The following is a 21,274-nucleotide window of genomic DNA, read 5'->3' as shown; positions in this document are numbered from 1 at the left end:
TTTTATTATTCATGGCAAGTCCCTAGTAAGAAAACATGCTGTCTCAGTGCTTTTCTGTAATAACAGAGCTAAACCTGTTAAAATGATTTGCTTGACAGCCCCTATCATCCAGCCAAACACATAAAATTTAAAAATGTCTTCCAGTGCTTAATTACATTTTTGCACATCAATGAGCTTTCAGAATTTTAACTCAATTCAGCATCTTTGTTCCAGAAGAAGAAGGAGTCAGAAAACAAAAATAATATTCAGGAGGAAAATATTCTCTTTCCCCACAAAAAAACAAGCACATGTGCCCATGCACATGTACACACACACATGCTCCCATTTGTTGAAACTTTCAGCAAGTGCTATCCAGAAGAAACATTCCTACAATAAGGATCACACAGACAGCTTTTGGTAGCATTCCAGTTAACAGCACTTCTGCAGCCAACCACCCTCCTTAGTAACAAAAAGCTGAAGGTACCAGGTTCAGTCCCAAGTGATTTGGTAAAAGACTTGATTTTGTTAACTGATAATAGAGTTTGTGATTGTAAAGAGTTTTAAATGTTCATAAGTACTAATAAAAATATATTTGTTGTGATGGCACAAGGTTAGACCTGGATGAATATTTCCTCAGAGATCAACTGATTATATAAACAAAACACTGAGCATGTTTAGGCATCTTATTTTGTTTTCATGTGTCATCTTTTTTAAGTTTTATTATGCTCCAGGGCCTAATTCAGAAGGAGTCAGTTGGACCAGATGCAGTAGACTGTGGCATTTTCTTTACTAGACAAGTCTACTGAATTATCACTTTCTGAAACCGTTTTGAAATTCACACCTATCTGAATTTTGCAGTGCAGTTCTCCAACAAAGCAATGTTTACAAAAATGCATATATTATAGGGAAGTGTGCACAAAAAGAAATATTTTAGCGAAAGGTAACATACCGATAATGCATTATACCAGGGGAAATTACTTGCAAAAATTATGTACTTTAGTCAAAACTGCATACAAATCTGTGTTTATTAGGAGAAATCTGCACTAAAATGCTGATGAATTTTCATTAGATTTTTTAAAAATAATCATAATCGTAATCCCAAATTGGAAATTTGGAGAACTGAATTCATAATTGGGGGGGGGGATGATAAAAAGAGAACTGAAAGTGACAGGTCCATCCATCCCTAGCCACAATAGACGCCTGGCAGAATGCATTCACTAGGAATATCAGAAGCTCTGCAGTCCTGAACTAGGACATTTTAAGTGGTGGATTAAAAGAAAAAGAAAAAATGAAATGATCTGGCATCGTTTTTCTATACTATTTAGTGCTTTAGGTTTCTGGCCCCTTCCCAGCATCCTTTAGGATTCTTTATAATCTAACAAAGCCTTATAACTTTTTTTTTTCTTGGCATGCCCTGTAACACAGTGCTCTAGGCAATAATATTTATTTTCTTCATTGCTCAGTGTCACTAAATCCAATAGCCCGTAGCAGTTGGCTGAAACTAGGCAGTGGACAAAAATAACACTTACATTAATCTCCAAAGCTGGTATGAACAAAGTACATGACTCATAGGCGCATGAGTGGCACAATATGGCTCCGATACAAAGAGGTCAAGCGTACACACAGAATTCTAATGGGTGCCTATTTTCCTATTCTCTTTGTTGTTTAGGGCAGCTACGCTTATGCAATGGAATCTTTGCACATAGGTGCCTATGTAAATGGGTAGTTTAGCACAGGAGCTCTGTGTGCACATTTCTGAATTTTATTCACTTAGGGTGCCTCCAAACCATTCCTATTTTTCAGGAAGGATTCATTTTTTTTAAAAATGATATTTATTAAAAGTGTAACAATTACAAAAAAAGCGAAAGAAGAAGACAATAAAGAGTTACAATACATCAAAAAAAAAAAGAATAAGAAAAGGAATTCAACAATACAAGTCAATAAAAAGAAAAAAGGAAAAAACAAAACACACAATACAACAAAACAAAAAGCAAACAAAAAATTTGAAAACCAAATCCGATATTCCCAAATCTTTATCTTTCATTAACTTGTTTCATCAACCTCCTCACGCCTCCCTTTTTTGTATTCTAGTTATTAATTATCTCAGCAAATCCTTTCCATCTTTCACTATATTCTGTCATTAATTTACCTTAATTTATTTTAACCTTATCTTACCATAAAAAGCCCTAAAGCTTAAAACTTAAAACTTAAAGGTAAAGGTACCCCTGCCCAAACGGGCCAGTCTTGCCAGACTCTGGGGTTTGTGCGCCCATCTCACATTTATTGGCCGGGGGCCAGCGCTGTCCGGAGACACTTCCGGGTCACGTGGCCAGCGTGACAACGCTGCTCTGGCGAGCCAGAGCCGCACACGGAACACCGTTTACCTTCCCGCTGGTAAGCGGTACCTATTTATCTACTTGCCCCCGGGGGTGCTTTCGAACTGCTAGGTTGGCAGGCGCTGGGACCGAGCAGCGGGAGCGCACCCCGCCGCGGGGATTCGAACCGCCGACCTTTCGATCGGCAAGCCCTAGGCGCTGAGGCTTAATTATCTCAGCAAATCCTTTCCATCTTTCACTATATTCTGTCATTAATTTACCTTAATTTATTTTAACCTTATCTTACCATAAAAAGCCCTAAAGCTTAAAACTTAAAACTTATTTATACCTAATTCCTTAAAGCATTTCTACTAAAGCCAAATAGTTTCATTCCAACGTTTTTCTAACACTCATTAATTTTACAAAAATTCTCTAAATGAATTTTTAAACTTTCTTCTAATCTTCATCCATCGTCTCTTCTTCCTGGTCTCGGGTTTTGTCAGTCCTTTCAATCCCTTCCATCTAGTCCATCAACCTGGTGACCTTCTATCCGAGGCTCTTAAGTCTTTTCCATGTCCCTTCTGCAGGTCTTCTTCATATTTATACCTGCACTTTACTTTGTCTTCTGCTGATCTTATTCTTAATTTCCTTCCTTTCTCACTGAGGGGTAGAGCTCGGGGAGACTCCAACTTGACAGTATCTTTATCCCTTCTCGACAGGTCAGCCCATTCTCCATAGTCAGCACTGAAATCCAAAAGATATTTGAAGGCATATTTCAAAGTCCCTCCAAGGTTAAGGGCCCCCACAACTCCAAACTCCCCCTGGCCCAAAACCAGATCCCAAAAGTCAAAACATCCCTGCATAGGTGGATCTATCCAGCTTCCCATCTCCAAACCAAACAGTACTCCATCTCTCCAAATCTGACTTTCTCCAGGTTCAGTCGTCAGAGAACAACTTATGTTCCTGCAAGGCTGCGACTCTCTCCATTTCTGTTACTTGAGGTTCAGCCACAACCTCCTCCTTTGTCTCCTGCACATCTTGCCCTGTCAAAGCAGATTCCTGGATTGGTTCCTGCGTGGTTTCTATATAGATATTCACTGTTTGTCCAAAATTGCTAACTGCAACAGTCATCAAATCCATCTTCTCATGTAGCTGTTCCAGTAAAGCACTTGTCTTGCAAAAAGCAAGCACTAAAGCTTCTTCTGGGCACATTCTTATTCAAGGTCAAATGTCTGGTTCTCACGATCTTAATCTCCACAGCTGTAGAATTCCCCAGATCGACTCCAGCAACAGTTTCACAAGCTCCCTCTAGAGGAAACAATTTCTGTTTGTATCCGTCTTTTAAAAGCAGATCCAGCAACAAAATTCCTTTCATTTTTCAGATATTTTGTTCCTTTTAAGTGCAAAAGGAAACATTGGAATCAATATGTTTCTCTTGTTAAATATCTGTCAAAAAAGTGTTTTCTTCACAGTCGATGAACTTCCCCAAAGCGTTCAAGACGGTGGAAATTTATCTTTCTTTACTCTCTCTCCTGCAGGTTTAAACAGTCTAAGATTTTCCCCCTCTTCTCCTGCTTCCAAGGGGGTTTGGTAGTTTTAAGTGATGGAAATTTAATCCTTTACAAACGACTTTCCAGACTTTAGCTTGCAATGTCTTTGCTTCAATCTATTTACAAAAGCAGAAGGCGGACTTCCTGTTTAGACCTTCCCGCTTCGGTGCCAAATTAAGATGTTTCATAATCCAATTTTCCGTTCTACTCACGGGTAGTTGTTTAAAGTCCAATTGTCCACAGGAAAAAGTCAGCGCTCTCCGGCAACAGCAATGCGGCTTCACTCCGTGAAAAGAGCAGTCGATTCGAAGCACTGCGCCGCTCACCCCACGTCGCTCCGGATCCCCGAAACCGGGTTTCCCCGTGAGTAGGGGAGGCGCTAAAGGTGCCATCCGAATCCCACATCCACAGGCTTCTCCCGCCTGTGGTTTTTAGTGGGTGTCCGCCTCGCCGTGGCAGTCCAGACCCTAGTTTCACGAAGCAGATTCCTCCCGGTCAGAGGAAATCCGCCATTGCCGGAGGCGCTAACCCGGAAGTCCTTTTCAGGAAGGATTCAATGGCATACTGCAGCTTTAGATTTTTTCAATTGAAGTGGATTAAGTGGTTGTTACCCAGTGCAACTTTTTGTGGTTTGGAAAGTGATAGGGAAATGAATTTAAAAGTGTGGGATGAAGAAATAATTAATAGGATCCCAACCAGGATGGGTGCGGAATGAATATTCATTGTCATATAACTACCCTGCAAACAAATCAGAATGAATGTTTAATAAAGACCAAATTTATTGTGCTAGCAAGTCAGGATGAGTGCTGAACAAACAGTTTGTCTGGAAGAGCTCTTACTCTTTTTAATTCATCATATTTGCATATCATGTTTCCCCTAAGGGCAAATGATTTGTGTTTGTCCCATTTTAAACATACAACATTCTTATGAAATAGCTTCAACTGAGAGATAATAACAAGCTCAAAATAATTCAATATGCATCATGGCTGAGCAGGAACTTGAACCCAGGTTACCATAGTCCCAAGTATTTCTAGCATCTTTAAAGGCATTTATAAATTGCTTAATATTTCAAAAATCTAAGTCGAGTACATTTATGTTAAGACGTATCAATAAGAAATGGAGCCCATAACCAATAAAGCAGCAACATAAAACCACGTAAAATAATAAAACAGGTCTGATAATACGGGTCAAGGAAAGCTTGGGCAGAGATAAGTCTTCACAACACATCTGCAGCAACTGATGATTTGTTCTGGTTGGGTCTTTCCCACAGAAGCAAGACAACGCTGGCAGCAATTAACTCAGGTGTTATTGCTCAAAACACAAATCACTCTGGAGCTCAGTCACTCAGTGTCGGCTTCCAAGTTTGCTGATGCTGAGTCTGAGGTATGCCCCTTCCTCCTCCCACTTTTAAAGCCCCACTTACGCTTCTTTTCCTGTTCACACCTTTTATTAATCTTTGCAAGCCTACACACCTGGGGATGGGCAATTCCCTGTAGCGCTCCCTCTGAGTCTGAGCTACAGCTGTCAGTCTGCATCTTCTCCTTTGACCTCCCCCTCCCCTTCTCCCTGTTCTCAGCACTCTCCTTGTTCTCAGGCTGCTACTGCAAATTGGCTCCTCCTCCCCCTCCACCTGTCTCTCCACACTCTCCCCTTCTGTCAACAATGGGACACAGCTGACGTGGTTGTTACTTTGTGTATGGAGGAGGGATGGGTATTCCACAGAAGAGGGGCAACAGCAGAAATTGCCTGTTTTCAGATCAGTGCTCTGTGATATTATGAAGGGCCCAGTGCCATGAGTAGAATTTTCCACAGATGATCTAAGTGATATTAAAGGTCTATGCATGAATTATTTTAGGTAACCTGGTCCCAAGTTGTTCAGGGTTTTTATGTTAACAAGAGTACTGTAAACCTGACTAGGTAGCTGGTTGGCAACCAATTCAGTTACCTCAGCACAGGTAAGATATGTGGACATCTCAGCAACCTGGCTGAAGCATTCTGCATCAGTTGCAGCTTCCAGATCAATTTCAAGGGAAGTCCCATAGAGCACATTGCAATTGAAAGGTTACCAGTATAAGGATCACAGTGAGCAAGTTATCTCTGTCCAGCAATGGTTGCAAAAGTCACATAGGGTGCTGTGTGGACATAAGGCTTAACCACGTTCCAAGGGAAGGTGTTGTGCTAGGTACCTCTAGCTAAGAACAATTTGTCTGATTCAGGACAGAAAACACGGCTGTCATGCATCACTCAGCTAGAATGCTGATAAGTTATGCAAAGGCAATATAGTCACATAGATAAGTGCTGGTTGTTCTGATTGGTTTTCCCTGAATTATCATACTCTAAATGCCAAGAGAATGCTCTTTTATGGCACAATCAAAACAAATTGGTGGCAGAGAAAGTAATTATACTTGGCAATCATAAACAGACATCCCCAGTATATTAATCAGTTAGCAAAGGTACATTTGGGAAATAGTATGGTAGAAGACCCTGCAACATTTTGAAGCCTATTTTGGGCAGAGAAATTGGGGCACCATTTCAGCCAATTTTTCCTGAGGTGTGTGGATAAATTCTTCAACAGTTTCTCACAGTAAATAAGGTCAAAATCAACACTGACAGTGGAACGGCTTAGTTGTCCCCCACCCTCCATTGTTGTTGTTTTTTGTTTGGTTGGCTGCTGCAAATGTTTTGACATGCTGGCAATCATTTTCCATAAGCCACAAAGCCTGGTGTTCTTCTGGGGTATTGGGGGTGGGGGTGAAATTGTGGTCACCACAAAAAATGTTGCTGTATATTCAGCAAAGTGGCCTTTCGGGGACAGTGAGAAAAAGCAAGATATCAGAAACATTCTCAGGAAAAATAACCTCAGAGAAATTTGGGCTTAGCTCCAGGTTGGTTGGTAGGTTTCTGGGCCTGCTCATCATGTGTTCTGTGTTCTTACTCTTTGAGTTTCATTTGGCCTCATCATCATACAGATCCTGCTTCATAACTAACAGACCAGCCAGGATGTGGCATTTGTACAGAATTGCCTGCGATGGGGAGGTGGTGCCCATTTGGCTCCTGCCTCCCTGCTTCTCAGTTGCTATGCTGTCATGTGCTTTGCAGCATGGGGGAGTGGGGGTGAGAATCGGTTGCACAAGTTTTAATCAGGTTCCTCAAAGCTTGGAAAGTCTTCTTCTTGTTAGCTGTTATTGCTCCAATAATTTCTGGAATCCCAGCATGTTACTGGTCACAAAATGGCTGAAGCACCATTTGTTAGGGTCATTTCCCTCTATGCTTTCCCACAGTCAAGCTGGAGGACAATTATTTCTGCCATCAACACAGAATTCAGGAGAACTGACAAGTTTGCTACTGGGGCCCCTAGGAGTGCAACTAATTCCTACAGACATTTGGATCATGAAAGTGACCACATGTGTTTATAGGTTGCCAACAGCAGGGTATCCAACTAACGGCGGTGTTCTTCGGACAACATGAACTCAAGCTAGGCTCAGATATGCCTAAAGAGCTTGCCACAATGTGTTTCCAGTGTTAATTAATTCCCAAATGAAATGTTTTGATATCCAGTAAAATAGGCCAGTAAAATAGGTTTTGATATCCAGTAAAATAGGCTTTCCAGACTCTGCACTGCACTTGATGGCATGTGGAGTGGCTTTCCCTTGCTATCTTCAATTATACATCTCATTGCTGGCACTGTATTTCATGGCAGAAACAACCTATATGTGGTATTTGATTTGACTTAAATGCATTAAATGAAAATTCAGTAATGTCTGTTAGCTGTAAGGAATTGTATTGCAACATTTGATAATAAAACCTACACATTCCCATTCCTGATGCTTCTTAGACAAAAGGGAGGGGAATGAAACCACCTAATCTCAGGGATAGTACTGTTCTAGGATCCATCTAGAATTTAGCATTTCCCAGAGGAGCTATGGCATACTTCTGTCAATTCCTTCACTGATGGGAAGGCAGGCTGGGGACCAAAGGTTTTTAATCAATATTGCAAAGCTGAATAGAGAGTGTGCTTTTCATAAAAATAAATATTTTATTGGTGTGTTGCATTTACTTATTTAAAATTATTAGGAGGGTAGAGATATGTCTGAGCAGTCTGAAAGCCTGTGTTGGACATAAATTCCAAAAACAACAACATGAAGATCTTTATTAAGAGATATAGTACTGGTCACAATTTCTGTCTTCCTCTTACTACTGCAACCTGTCCATTTGTTTTGGACAAATGAGGCAAAACTGATGAAGCAGAATTCTTCAAACAGACCAAATATAGACCTTCAGATTCACCAGGATCTGAAAATATGCACAACCTCTGCAAACATAGGCAACTTTGATGATGAGAATGAGATGCCAATTATATGATTTATTTTTTAAAAAATGTAAATACAAACAGTTTGACTGTTATATTGCAAGAACACTGTGGAATGTTTTTTTGCTGAAAAAGAAACTCTCTACCTTCCTGATTTACCAAACAGCTGTAACATTTTCTTTTAGGGCACCAATTAACATAATTGAGGTGGATTGCTTACATTTGGCATGGAAATAGACTGATGCAGTTATGTCTCATCAGTTAAAATCATTTTATTGCACTGCATTGTTCCAGAAGCACTCCAAGTTTGGAGATCAAAAAACATTTTGTCATACATGATGTGACAAATCAATGTTTATGAACTTCTCTAAGTAAACTGAACAATTTTTAAATTACTCACATTATCCCCCCACCAAACATCATCGCCCTCAGTGAAGATAAATGTTATCAACATTTTACAGTGTTGCGGGTGGGGAAGCCACAGCCTGCAAAGTTTTAATTCTTAAGTATTTGTCACAGTTTTATCAGTACCAATAAAACATGACTATATTCCACATTTCCCTTCCATCCCTAACATAAGTGATTTCCAACAACATTAAGGTCAACTTAGATTACCTGTTTGAGGATATACCTTAATTTAATCCACCTTCACACCAAAAGAACAGTGATCAGTACTTCCAAAGTTACATAAACCATTTCTGCAGGACCCATCTGCTATGAATTATTGTGAACACTGGATGGTAGATTTTCCTTTCAATGCATAGAACCAAGTCTAGAAAGCCAATCCAGAGTAGAAAAGGAATCCACATATGAAAGGCTGCTTCCATGCATCAAGGCATTTGCCTTCATGCATTTGCCTTAGAATTTCTTTGGACACTGAAAGAGGCAGCCACATTTATCTAGCAAATGCAGGACTCTATATATAGAAACTTAGTAAAGGTAAAGGGACCCCTGATCATTAGGTCCAGTCGTGGCTGACTCTAGGGTTGCGGCGCTCATCTCGCTTTACTGGCTGAGGGAGCTGGCGTACAGCTTCCGGGTCATGTGGCCAACATGACTAAGCCGCTTCTGGTGAACCAGAGCAGCACACAGAAACACCGTTTACCTTCCTGCCGGAGCGGTACCTATTTATCTACTTGCACTTTGATATGCTTTCAAACTGCTAGGTTGGCAGAAGCAGGGACCGAGCAATGGAAGCTCACCCCATCGCGGGGATTCGAACCGCCGACCTTCTGATCGGCAAGTCCTTTGCCTATAATGGATTCATTGTGACAGTCACCATCACCAACCAGTTTCATAACACTGTCTTTAGTGATTAGAATTTTCTGTCACTATTGCTATGTGCTCCACGTGCCCACAAATGAAATGAGGCTACTGTAAAGTCTCTGAGTAACAGAGACACACTAAACTATAGAGATATTAGAAATCTGGGTGCATAGACCATCAGAGAAATTTGAATTAAATTTCTAGAGTTTAGAGAGGATACTTGGATGGATCCTAAAACCAGTCTTTGCTCATGGAAACCCTCCACTCACAAAAGGGATTTGCTGTTTATGGGAATGTACTGTTGCTGATGGAAATGGCTGTTCCATGAGTGGAAGAGCATGTTTGGATCCAACCATCCCCAATCCATCATCTCCTTAAAAAACAAGCAAACAAAATATTATTATGTGTAATGTGGCTTTACCTTAGTAGAAAATTCATTCATTCATTCATTCATTCAAATCACACCACCATTTTTGCCAATTACCATATTGACTTAAGCCTTTCACCACCTCATGAAAGCTTTTTCTGAGAGTGGGGAGCAGGGTTCTTCTGGAAGTGATATCTGGCAGTGGGAGCCACTGTAGATAGGAGGGGTTGTCCACCCAAAAGCAGCTTGTGGAAGTGATTTTCACCAAGGCAATGTCACCATAAAGGACAACCCAATAGCGTTAAAAGCACCGATAAATATTTCAAACTGCTTCATATACCAACTGGGGGAAACTCCAGATGTTGCCAAACTACAGCTTTCATCACCCAGGTATCAGAGCCAATGGTCAAGCATGGTGAGAGCCATGAGAGTAATAATCATACCATAAGATAGGCCAATCTTATGATCACCATAGGGGGCAAATGAAAAAAAAGTATAATAATGCCTTGTCTGAAGACCACCTAGTGAGTTTGTGGGTAAGATGAGATTTGACTCACAGATTTCACCATTCATACATTATACCAGCACTCCATAATTCTAGTTTTTATAAGCCCACCCAGCCTCATCTTTGCCTTGAAAAAGATCATTATCTTACATAGCTTACAAGTAATTCATGAGACTACACACTCTTGATAGGGCAGGTTCTCTTTGGCAGCCATTAATTTATAATTTAAGGAACCACAACCAAGTATATTCTATGTCTAAGCAACAGCATTCAATTAATAGTTGTAATTTGCCCTGATGCCCTCATTTATTATTGCTGCTGCTTCTTTTTTGAAAAAAGAAGTTCAGAGTTGTATCCTGGTCTCACTGACCCACCGTAAATTTTTAAATGCACAATTCAGCTTGTTTTGCTCTCTTTTCTGCTTAGATCAGTTCATTTCACGCTCACAGCCTCTGAGCCACTGCATCTATTAATGGAAGCCCTGTCACTAGCAATAATAGCAGCTATGTCTCAGAACATATCACCCCCATCTGTGTCACCAATATATAGACCTATCAAAATCAAAAGCTTTACTCACAGCCACCATAATAATACACTAATACCAAATGTTCTCATGGGCATTATTTTTTGTTTGTTTGAGCTTAGCTAAACAAGGAATAGGACTACCTCAATTTTCTTTTATTGCACAGTATCATAAAAACAATAAAATGATAACAACAACAAAACCATTGGAAAAGAGGAGGAGAAAATAAGGGGGGGGCACACACAATATCTTGACCTTTTTCATCCTTTAGATAAAACAACCTAAAAACTTCAGAGAAGGAACTAGTCCACAATGAGATCAAGGGCCTGAATTATATAGTGGTTTAATCTACAATCCTACACTATTTCCATGGAATGTCCAGTTCAACGGTGTTGCACTGCAGCATCTATGACCAGATACTAGTCATTGAAACAGTGCCTTACAAAAACCATATGAAAAAGAATCAAAGGCATAATCTCTGATATAAAAAGTTCAGAGCCAAGTAGAGGATTTTGAGTCAAGTTTCTTTTATTATATTACAGAGTAAGTGTAAATAACCAAAGGGAAATGTTGCCAGATATATAGTATCCATGATTATTTACACACACACACACCCAAAAAATCAGAAATCCCCTAACATCTCTATACCATGATCCTGCCACTCTCAGCACCATCCAGAGGCACTTTTTACCAAATCAAAGAGGTAGAATATTCAGTTATGTCTGATCTGCTTTGACTCCTGAATAAGTGAAAATGATTAAAATGTTAACTGGGTTTTAAGGAGGACTACTATAAAAATGCTTACCAACAGCATTGCAGCTTTAGAAGCCTTCAAATTCTATCTGTGTGAGGTTGCATGATGCCATTTTAGATGTTAACACATTTTTCCCCTGTCGGAAACAGAAAGAGGTAGAGATTGCCCTTCAGTAAAAGAAATGACAACACGCCATCTTAAATCAATATACCCACACTACTTTTTCTCCATTTTAAAAAACTTTCTATGAAGGTCAAGGTGTCTCCAAATGTTATTTATCAAGGACTCAATCATGATCATGCTTTTTAATTTCATTTCACTCTTCCTTTCTCTCAGAATACCTGGACCAGAATACCTGGTCCAGGTATTCTCTCAGAATACCTGGACCTTAAGAGAACCTGTAGTCCTCCCACCATTCCTGCCATTGCCCATGCTAGTTGATGCTGATGGAAGTTGAGTTTAACAGGTTCCTTGCTCTACAGCATTTTGTGTAAGGCATGCATGCTATAAGCATGCAGGCATATGGTTTCTAAGCCAAAGTGATTTCCTTGTAATCATACATAATATTCTGTTCCTAACTTCCAGGTTGTTTTTTAATCCTCGGAAGACAGTATGCCTGAAGCTCTTGGTTCTTATATCCTATGTGCTTTAAGGTTCCCAGTGTAGATTATTCAAGCCGCATAGCCCAAAGCAGATCTATAGACAGTAACAAATTAAACTGTTATATGTAGTTTAAACTTATGCTTATTCAAGCAATGTTTGTCTGAAGAGACGCATTAGACATACATAACTCGAGACACTGTGACAACTTACTTTGTCATTGTTTTATATTATTTCTGCTTTTTCTGAACTCTTCTTGATCATCAGCTTGTAATTTTTAAGCTTTCTGACTTTTATTTAATCTGCACATCCCTACTTAACCAAATTGACCTTTGCTGACCATTTGCAGTATTTATTTAGACTTAATCTGCGTGAGTTTCAATTGCTCTCTTCTTAACAATCTCAACATGATAAGCATACATAAGAAGCATACATATGCACAAAGAAAAATTCTATGTCAAGTGACAAAGTGGGGTTGAATTCTCATATTCTAAGAATTGTACAAAATGCTAAAAAGTAGAAGAGATTTATTGTCCATTTTACATTTTTGAAGGAAACCAATGAAGTTGATTAGCACACTATGCTTAACCAAACCAATGGGCCAGTTCATACATCAATCATAGTTTAATCAATCAGGGCTTATTAACATGAGAATCAGGCAAACATACTCTCTCTCACTTGTTCCCCCTTTCTTTTATGTGCCAGCTTCAACTCTGCAGCCTTGCTTTCTTGAAATTATAATTATATTAAAACCAGGAAACTGTACTCTAATCTTGGGTTGCCAACTAACAAAGGAAACTAGGATCTGAATTACTGAGGCTATAAATATGAAGCATTTAGTAGCTCACTTATATGTTGAAGGCAACAGGCCCCAATCCAAAGCACACAGAGCTGTGTGCACAAGGGGAAACAGACTAGGTTTTCTCCTCAGTTATTAAATTGGGATAAGATTTAAGTAATCTAAGTCAACGACAAGGTCAGTGAAATTTATTTTATGTATTTAGCTGTTAAATAAATAAAATAAATTGCAGGAGCCTTTGACTTAAGCTATCCAAACCTCCACTATGGAAAGCTAGTTTGCCACAATGTTATCTTCTTTTTTGTACATAGTTATCCCAGTTATCTCTGAGGAATAAAAATCCTATATGATCCAAGTTTAAAAATTTCTAACCAGCTTTTCACGTCTAAAGATGTTGAGCTAGTTTCTGCAAGTGCCCTTGAGAGCCACATAAACAGCCAAACACAACCCAAATACACTAATATGGGGTTTGGGGGGTTTGGGGGGGTTGTTTTGTTTTTAAGACACTAAATATTAGCCTGTTCTTTCAGAGGCCTATTTGAGAAGTCACATCAATGACAATAAAACAACTGGAAAAATCCTTTCCATGTAGCTAGACTTCACTACTTTGGACAGCTCCCTACCCCACACAATTGATTATATTGTTTTAGCAAGCAATATAAAAATGTAACTAAATAACACAGCAGATCAATAGTAAAGACAAAATAAAAGGTTACTCAAAACAACAATAATTTAGCAAGAATAAATTAACAACCAAGACCCTATTACCTTGCAGATTAATCCAATAACAAGCCATTATCTTCAGTTTTTATAGTTGATGAATATTGAAATAGATGCAATTAGCCTAATCACAGCAAATGCTAAAATATTACAACTAACTAACACACAAACACACACCAGTATTTGTTGGTTTACAAATGTTCAGGCGATCTACATGAGTTACAAGTCAGAACCAAACAGTTTTAAGTCCTCCTGCCTTAACTCCTTAACTAGAGCAACTAATCATTAGTGGGTCAATTTTGCCATAAAATAAGCATATCCCAAACTTTAACTAAATACCACATGTAGTTAGTACGTTACTATACTTTCCTACAGTCAACAAAACAAAAAAGAGGAAAATTTGTACATCTACAAGCAAGTATTGTAAGATTATTTGATAAAAGATCCTCTGGGGTTCTCCTATTCTGGGACAGATAATTTAAAATTATTAAAGTAGCTTTCAAAACTGATGGATACCCTTCATTCTTTTAGAAGTTTTTTAGTGAAATTTCCAGCACTGTAGGACAGATTTGTGGTGTTGATTGCTCAGTGCTTAACCTGAACCTGGTTTCTGCCACAGTTTCTTCCTTTTTTGATTAATTTGGGAAGATAAGCACTTAAGTGGCAGAGCCCAAAACTGCAGATGAATTAAGGAGTATCACCTGTAATAGCTAAACAAGTATCAGAAGCAAGTTGACAGGATTAGCTCGTGACTCCTCTGAGCACACGCAATTGTTGTGTCAACAACCTGAAGATCAATCGATACCATAGCAATTCAAAGCAACGGTATACACAACAAAACTAATTTAAGGGAAAGCACCTTAGATTTTTCACATATTTTTCCTTCGGATCAATATAGCTTGACTGGCAGATCAAGGACCTTATAAGCCGGAAGTGTAATGTTGGTTCAGCACGGAGAAACGCACTGCAGATGAATCGTGACTTTGAGATTTAAGATTTGGTGCTAAGCTAGTGTTTTAGATAAAAGCATAGCTCTGAGTTGTTCCCCTGTTCAGGAGTGGGTTGGGGGACAATTTCTGCTAACTCCCCCTTCCACATGCAATCTTTTGGCAGTGTTTTATTTAATATAATTTGAATTCTATGGAATACAAATTGTAATACAGTAAAATGCAATATAAGAAATATACGAAACATTAAACATACAATGAAAAACCATGGCATCTAGCACACTGTATTACAATTGCTACCACAGGGAGAAAAATAATACATGACCCATCAAGACTATTGGAAATTTTCAAGTGGTTTGAGAACCAGTGATTACACAATGGGAAATGGGAAATCCACCTTAGCCGGATTAAGAGGTTTGGATAAAAAAGAAAGGACAGGGCTATAGGGAATGGGAAAGCAGTTCAAAGAGCATAAACCTTTTGCATATATGTAGTTCCTTAATAAATCATTTTATATCTACAGTGACCAGCTCCTCATTACAGAGAAAATGAAAAAGAAATATAAGGGATGGGAAACTGTGGCAAAAAGATGGAATGTCTCAAGGCCCCAGGAAAGCTGAAACTCATTGGCAATGCAGCAGAATACGGGGGGGGGGGGGCAGAAATTCATTATCTATATAAAAGCCAGAGAAAGCAAGTTTCTCATAGGCATCTGGTTGGCCACTGTGAGAGCAGGATCCTGGGCTAGATTGGCCACTGGTCTAAACCAGCAGGGCTCTTCTTATGTTCTTAATGGGTGAAAAAGATGTTCCGAGAGAGAGAGAGAGAGAGAGAGAGAGAGAGAGAGAGAGAGATACCATAGCACCATAGCATGCCGTTAAGCTGGTAGGAACAGGCTAATTTTCAGTAGTTCTAAACAAATTTAAGTGGCACCTCAGGGCCCAACAAGAAGAGAAACAAATAGAATTCCTTACGAACCTTAAACTGGTGGGCCAGCCATGAAACTTTGAGGCCCTAGGTCACTAATTAAGTATTTGATTGTGTTGGGACTTTCAGACTGTAAACTTTAAAAATATATAACTCCTGGGAGACCATGATCTGATTTCAGAAACGATAATCAACTTGAATGATTTACTTTTATAGTAGAGAGCAGGATGCAAGATTTAAGAGGGAATGAATTCCAAATGTTTCAATTGAAGCAGTAAGTGCAGGTGGAAGCCCAAAGTCACCCAAGCATGGCAGGGTCAGGCTTTTGCAGAAGGAGCATTCCCAGAGTAAAGGAATTTAGAAGAATGTGACCACCACACATCTCTGGATCCAGAGTCCATAAAGATAAGTGAACACAGCGTGTAGGCAGTCACAGATCTAGAAAGTGTCTAGCCATAGGTAAGTGTTGCAATGTATACAGAAAATGAAACTGTAGCAAAAGCAGGCTACCAACAGGAAGAATTCTACATCTGTACCTTGGTATCAACAGACCAGAGAAATAGACAATTCCCTTAGAAACAAATGGGACTGGAGTGCAATACAAGTTGGATATTAGAGCCAAGGCAAATGTGATCTCAGATGTAGTTTCTCAAAATGTCCTTCAAGAGAGAGAGAGAGAAAATGTGAGGAAAAACCTGTGAGGGTTATAACCAAAAATGTAAGACTGAGAACTTACAATGAGACAGTAATTCCACACAGAGATATCTGTGAGTTGGAGATGATATGCCAAGATCAGGGGTCATTTTGTGGCAGTATATGGAAACATAGAACCAGTGCTGGGGCTATAAACATGCCTTGCTCTGGGACTAATTAGAAGACTGCCATGGTAAGCCAAGTGAACACAAAACTGAATATATTTTTAAAAAAGATTTTGAGGGTATATGTAAGATAGACAGTGTATAAAATCCAAATAATAGAGCCAAATAACCCCTTGCAAAGTTCTTTGGCTTTTTAATATGTTACCTCAAAGAAACATTACCAGACCAAGGGCTACAGAGAGCTCCATAGAGGGCATCAACCATCAAAAGCATGCCTCCTCTCCAAGACAGAATATTAACATCATGGTTTCTAGGCATAGTTAACTTTGTAGGTAGATCAAAATCCAAACTGAAAACACTTTAGTGAGAAACTGTTTAACAGAAGACTTACAACCACTATGGACTCCTGTGTTACCATCAAGATAACTCAGAGTTCTTGTTCAATACTTATTGCTGTTCTGAAAGAATAGGGAATAGGCAATAGAAGTATTAAGCAGAATAGAAAGGCTACTGTTCATGGACCTCTGCTTTACAATGGTGACTTGGACAACCTAAAGGAGGGAGTGTTCATGTCAAGGGCATCCTACAAGGTGAGTTTTGGAAACCTGGCCCCAACACTATATATCACTAATTTTTACTTGACACCTAAAAGCAAGCAAGAATGTAGCCAAACTTCCTTCCATCAGAATGCACTTCTATACATAGCTGTCAACTTTTCCCTTTTTAAAAGGGAAATTCCTTTATTCCGAATAGGATTCCTCGCAAGAAAAGGGGAAAGTTGACAGCTATGCTTCTATAACTGTGGTGATACCGTTGAGAAAGCTGTTGTATAGCCTGCAGAATGGGATAGAGATTGCTACTGTGCCCATGGCAAGCTAGCTATAAACAGGGAACCAGAAAATCTACATCACCTAAGCCCTTTTCCTGTGGCTAACATGCAATATGTGTCTATGTATGTGAGTGAGTGAACACGTCCTTAAAATGACATAGATAAGGAAACAAATCAAACCATCTTTGGTGAAGAAGTGTAGATTTGTATCTTTGACTTCAAAAGGGTACAGGAATCCCCAAAGGGACTTCAGTTTGATCCTAAGAATGGCTGCAGAAGCAGATAAATGTCTAAGAAAGGATGTTCCAACAGATGCACTGGAACTACCACTGCAAAGCATAACACTGTACCAGTGCTGCAAGGTTATCATGTCAGTACTACAGAAAGATGTGCCAGCACAATAATTTTGAATCAGAATGCTACCAAAGTTATTTAAACAAATGACATTCCAGTAATAAGGCTTGCCCATGCATGCCCATGTTCCTTTAACTGAAATTCTTAAGGACATCCAGGGACTTGAACACAGCCAAGTTGGGTTTGAAAAGCTTTTCCCTGCTTTTAACAGCATCCCATCTCAGAAACTATATTTTTTCAAACTTCCTTTAGTTTCACCAGTGGCTCTGCTGGAAGGTGAAGTTCCAAAGCAGGTTCGTGTTGAAATCGGATCAAATCATTATTGTTACCGTCAATGTGCAGCATGCGGTCTTTTGTTAGGTGGATTAATGCTGTGTGGAAATGGCATTGGGCAGCAGCAGTTTAGTGAAGGGGGGATGTTGTGAGGAGCCTGTGGGAAGGATTGGTCCAAGCTTGGCTGGAACCCTCACCCTGGTTGCCTAGTGAGACCTTGCCAGATTGGCTTGCACCACAACAGGGTGAAACACTAGGCTACTCCCATGGAATGGGTTTGGCACAATCCAACCCCAGAAAGGAGTGAGTAGAATGATGAACTGCTCCTGGCCCTACTGCCATGCCAACACTTAACCTGCCTGCTGCAGTCAATAAAGATTTGTCCTGATTTCTTCCCTACACCTGGGTTAAAAATGCACCTCCCAGGTCAAACACAAATATGGACCCACACTTGCAGAATGAAAGGTTGTGATCAGCACAGCACAATGGCTTATTGGTGAATGACCACATTCCACTGGTAAGTATCTTTTTAGCTGATTCAGAAGATCTCACAAGTGCTTCTCACTCTTGTTTTAATGTTTTGAGGGAAAATGGTGGTGTCCAAAGCAAAACTAGCCAGTATCTACTCCAGGAAATGTTTTGATGCTCTTGTGTTTAGATCCCCTCCCCTCCTACCACCAGAAGAATATTTCCTGCAAATAAATCTCACCTGAATAATCTTGAGACCAATAGTGGGTCCAACAGTCAAGAGGTTGGTTTCTGTATGTGGGAGAGACGAAAGTGAGGGGCAGATGGGGCTCATCAAACTGGGAAGGTAGTCTATATAGGAGAAGCAAAACGCTGATCCAAAATGTCCACTGCCTTGCAGGATATCTTTGGAAGAAGCCTACACAAATCTAGAATGGAGTCCCTAAGACGGGTGGATGGTGCCAAGCTGGTGCCAGATGTATTGTAATGTTTTTCTTTGGACCATATCAGTGAGGCTAAGAGGGGGGCCTGGTTGTCTGGGTAACCCAGGACCTCCACACACAGTGCCTAGGCTTGTGCTGCAAGGAGGTCACTTGGGTGCTGCTAACAGTGGTTTGACTTAACTACCGGAGGTGTACTCCATTGTCTCTTGAGACAGACAAATGTCAGCAACAACAAAATAAAAATTATAACGACTATTTAACACCAACTTTGAACTGAGAATACCACTGCTTGTCAATTCAATATGAGAAATTATAATTGATATTTAGTAGGTTTTTTGCAGAATATGTGTGACTAACTTTGTCCATTTCTATTTTTAAAACTCCACTAGAATATTAGAAAAGTGGTGTCTAAAGGCTAGATGAATTGCAGAATATCTGCACATACTAATATAGTTTAGATAAAACTAAAAAAGTTATGAATCTTCATTACATAGATCCTTTAATCACTATAAAATGAATACAGCACTTGAGATTTTATAAATATGCATTCCATGATTAGAAAAATCCTACTCCCATCTCATCAGTCCATTGTTCAGTTTTGCAACCCATTATTAAAAATGTAGCATTGACACACTTTTAATTAAAATGAAAAATGGAAGCAGCACAGAATTCCTATGATTCATATAAAAAATAAAAACAGGTGCTTGAGCCTTAAAGTTGTAATTCATTCTGTTCTCATAAAATATGTAAGTGAATATTTGTCTCAGGTAAATGCATACCACCACCCTCATCTGTTCAGCGTGGAAAGGGCAGTTCTGAGCTGTACTCTATGTATTTGAGCCTTGTATCTCCCTGGCCACCCCTGAATAGCCCAGTTCACTGGTTACTTTCTCATACCATCATGGTGCCAGGTGTATATGAGGCCAAGATGGCTATGAGCATCTGAAACAAAACCTGGCACCAGGAAAATGTTCCTGAAAAGCTGAGAACACCCAGGCACCTAACATTTGTTTACTGCTGTGACAAAATGGTTCATCATACATTTAAATCATCATCATGGTGGCAATGACAATAAAGAGTATGATAAATTGTCACAAAAGTCAAACCTTCAGAAGATGGAGGCATTGTGGGATGGTGGTTCCTGTGTCAGGAAAACTGGCCAACTGCTTGTTCTGAATGGTATTGCACTCCATCTGAATGAAGAGGTTCAGGGTATAGGGGTGCTTGTTCCCAGGGAAGGCAGTAAGGTAAAGGTAAAGGGACCCCTGACCATTAGGTCCAGTTGTGACCGACTCTGAGGTTGCAGCGCTCATCTCGCTTTATTAGCCGAGGGAGCCAGCGTACAGCTTCCAGGTCATGTGGACATCACGACTAAGCCACTTCTGATGAACCAGAGCAGCGCACGGAAATGCCGTTTACCTTCCTGCCAGAGCGGTACCTATTTATCTACTTGTACTTTGACGTGCTTTTGAACTGCAGGAACTGGGACCGAGCAACAGGAGCTCACCCCATCGCGGGGATTTGAACCACCAACCTTCTGATTGGCAAGTCCTAGGCTCTGTGGTTTAACCCACAGCGCCACCTGCGTCCCAGGGAAGGCAGTGGTGGCCACCAATCAAGATGGTTTTAAAAGCGTATTAGATATATTCATGCAGAAGAGGACTACTGATGGCTATTAGCCATGATGGCTATGCTCTCCTTCCAGAACTAGAGGCAATAATGCCTCTGAATCCCAGTTGGTATAAACCACAGAAGGGGATGCTGCTCTTGTGCTGGAAACCTGTTTCTGGGTTTCCCATGGGAATCTGGTTGGCCAATGTGAGAACAGGAAGCTGGACTAGATGGGCCACCGGCCTGACCAGAGCCTCTTCTTATATATCCAGCACTTACTGAATACTTTTTCCCAGTAGAGTTTTTAAATGAATTCTGATTGTAACTTAGTCATATTGTATTGGGTCTCCTGTACAATATTTGGAGATGACTGTGATTAAGTGATATGCAGATTGTTGAAATAAATAAAAATAGTGTTTCAATGCTGAAAGAAGATGCATTAAAAAGGATATATGAATACATTCAATGAGGCACTTTGTTTGAATGGGAATGTTTTCATAATATCATCAGGTGTCTATATTTGAAAATAAAGGTTTGACAGACTTGCTCAGACAAAATTGAGATATCTCAGGACACATATCAGGTATTGAATCATAAGTGCCGAAATGATTGCATCACTCTGTTTGCTTCTGGACGTCATGCAGTTCCAGCCAGACAGCAGAATCCATTAGACATTTAAATCTAATCAAGTGTTTGCCTACTATTTGGCATACAAAATATCTTGTTAACAGATGGAGAAATTTGATCTCTCAACCCTCAGGCACTCCTGTCAACGTCGTAGCAGAACATATACATTATGGCAATTTCTAATAGACCCCATCCTGACTTTACCAAAGCATTTCCCAACCATTTCACATTAGGCATAACATTTAAACACAGCAAGCTCAGAATAACTGTTTGCAACACACTGCTGTGGC

General features: G+C 39.8%; 1 protein-coding gene across 6 annotated transcripts in view; it reads right to left on the bottom strand.

Moving 5' to 3' along the window:
• NLGN4X (neuroligin 4 X-linked) overlaps nucleotides 1-21,274 on the bottom strand; it is a 167,875-nt gene that overhangs the window by 132,916 nt on the left and 13,685 nt on the right. For 2 of the 6 annotated variants that reach the window (XM_082220074.1, XM_082220075.1), the window contains exon 2: nucleotides 11,620-11,704. The exons of the other annotated variants lie outside the window; for them this stretch is intronic. The gene's annotated coding sequence lies outside the window, so the exon portion shown is untranslated. The remainder of the gene's footprint in view (nucleotides 1-11,619; nucleotides 11,705-21,274) is intronic. 6 annotated transcript variants of the gene reach the window in all.

This window comes from Podarcis vaucheri, assembly GCF_965113315.1.
Source record: "Podarcis vaucheri genome assembly, chromosome: 4".
Classification (NCBI taxonomy): Eukaryota; Metazoa; Chordata; class Lepidosauria; order Squamata; family Lacertidae; genus Podarcis; species Podarcis vaucheri.
This window is presented reverse-complemented; position numbering and strand designations above follow the sequence as displayed.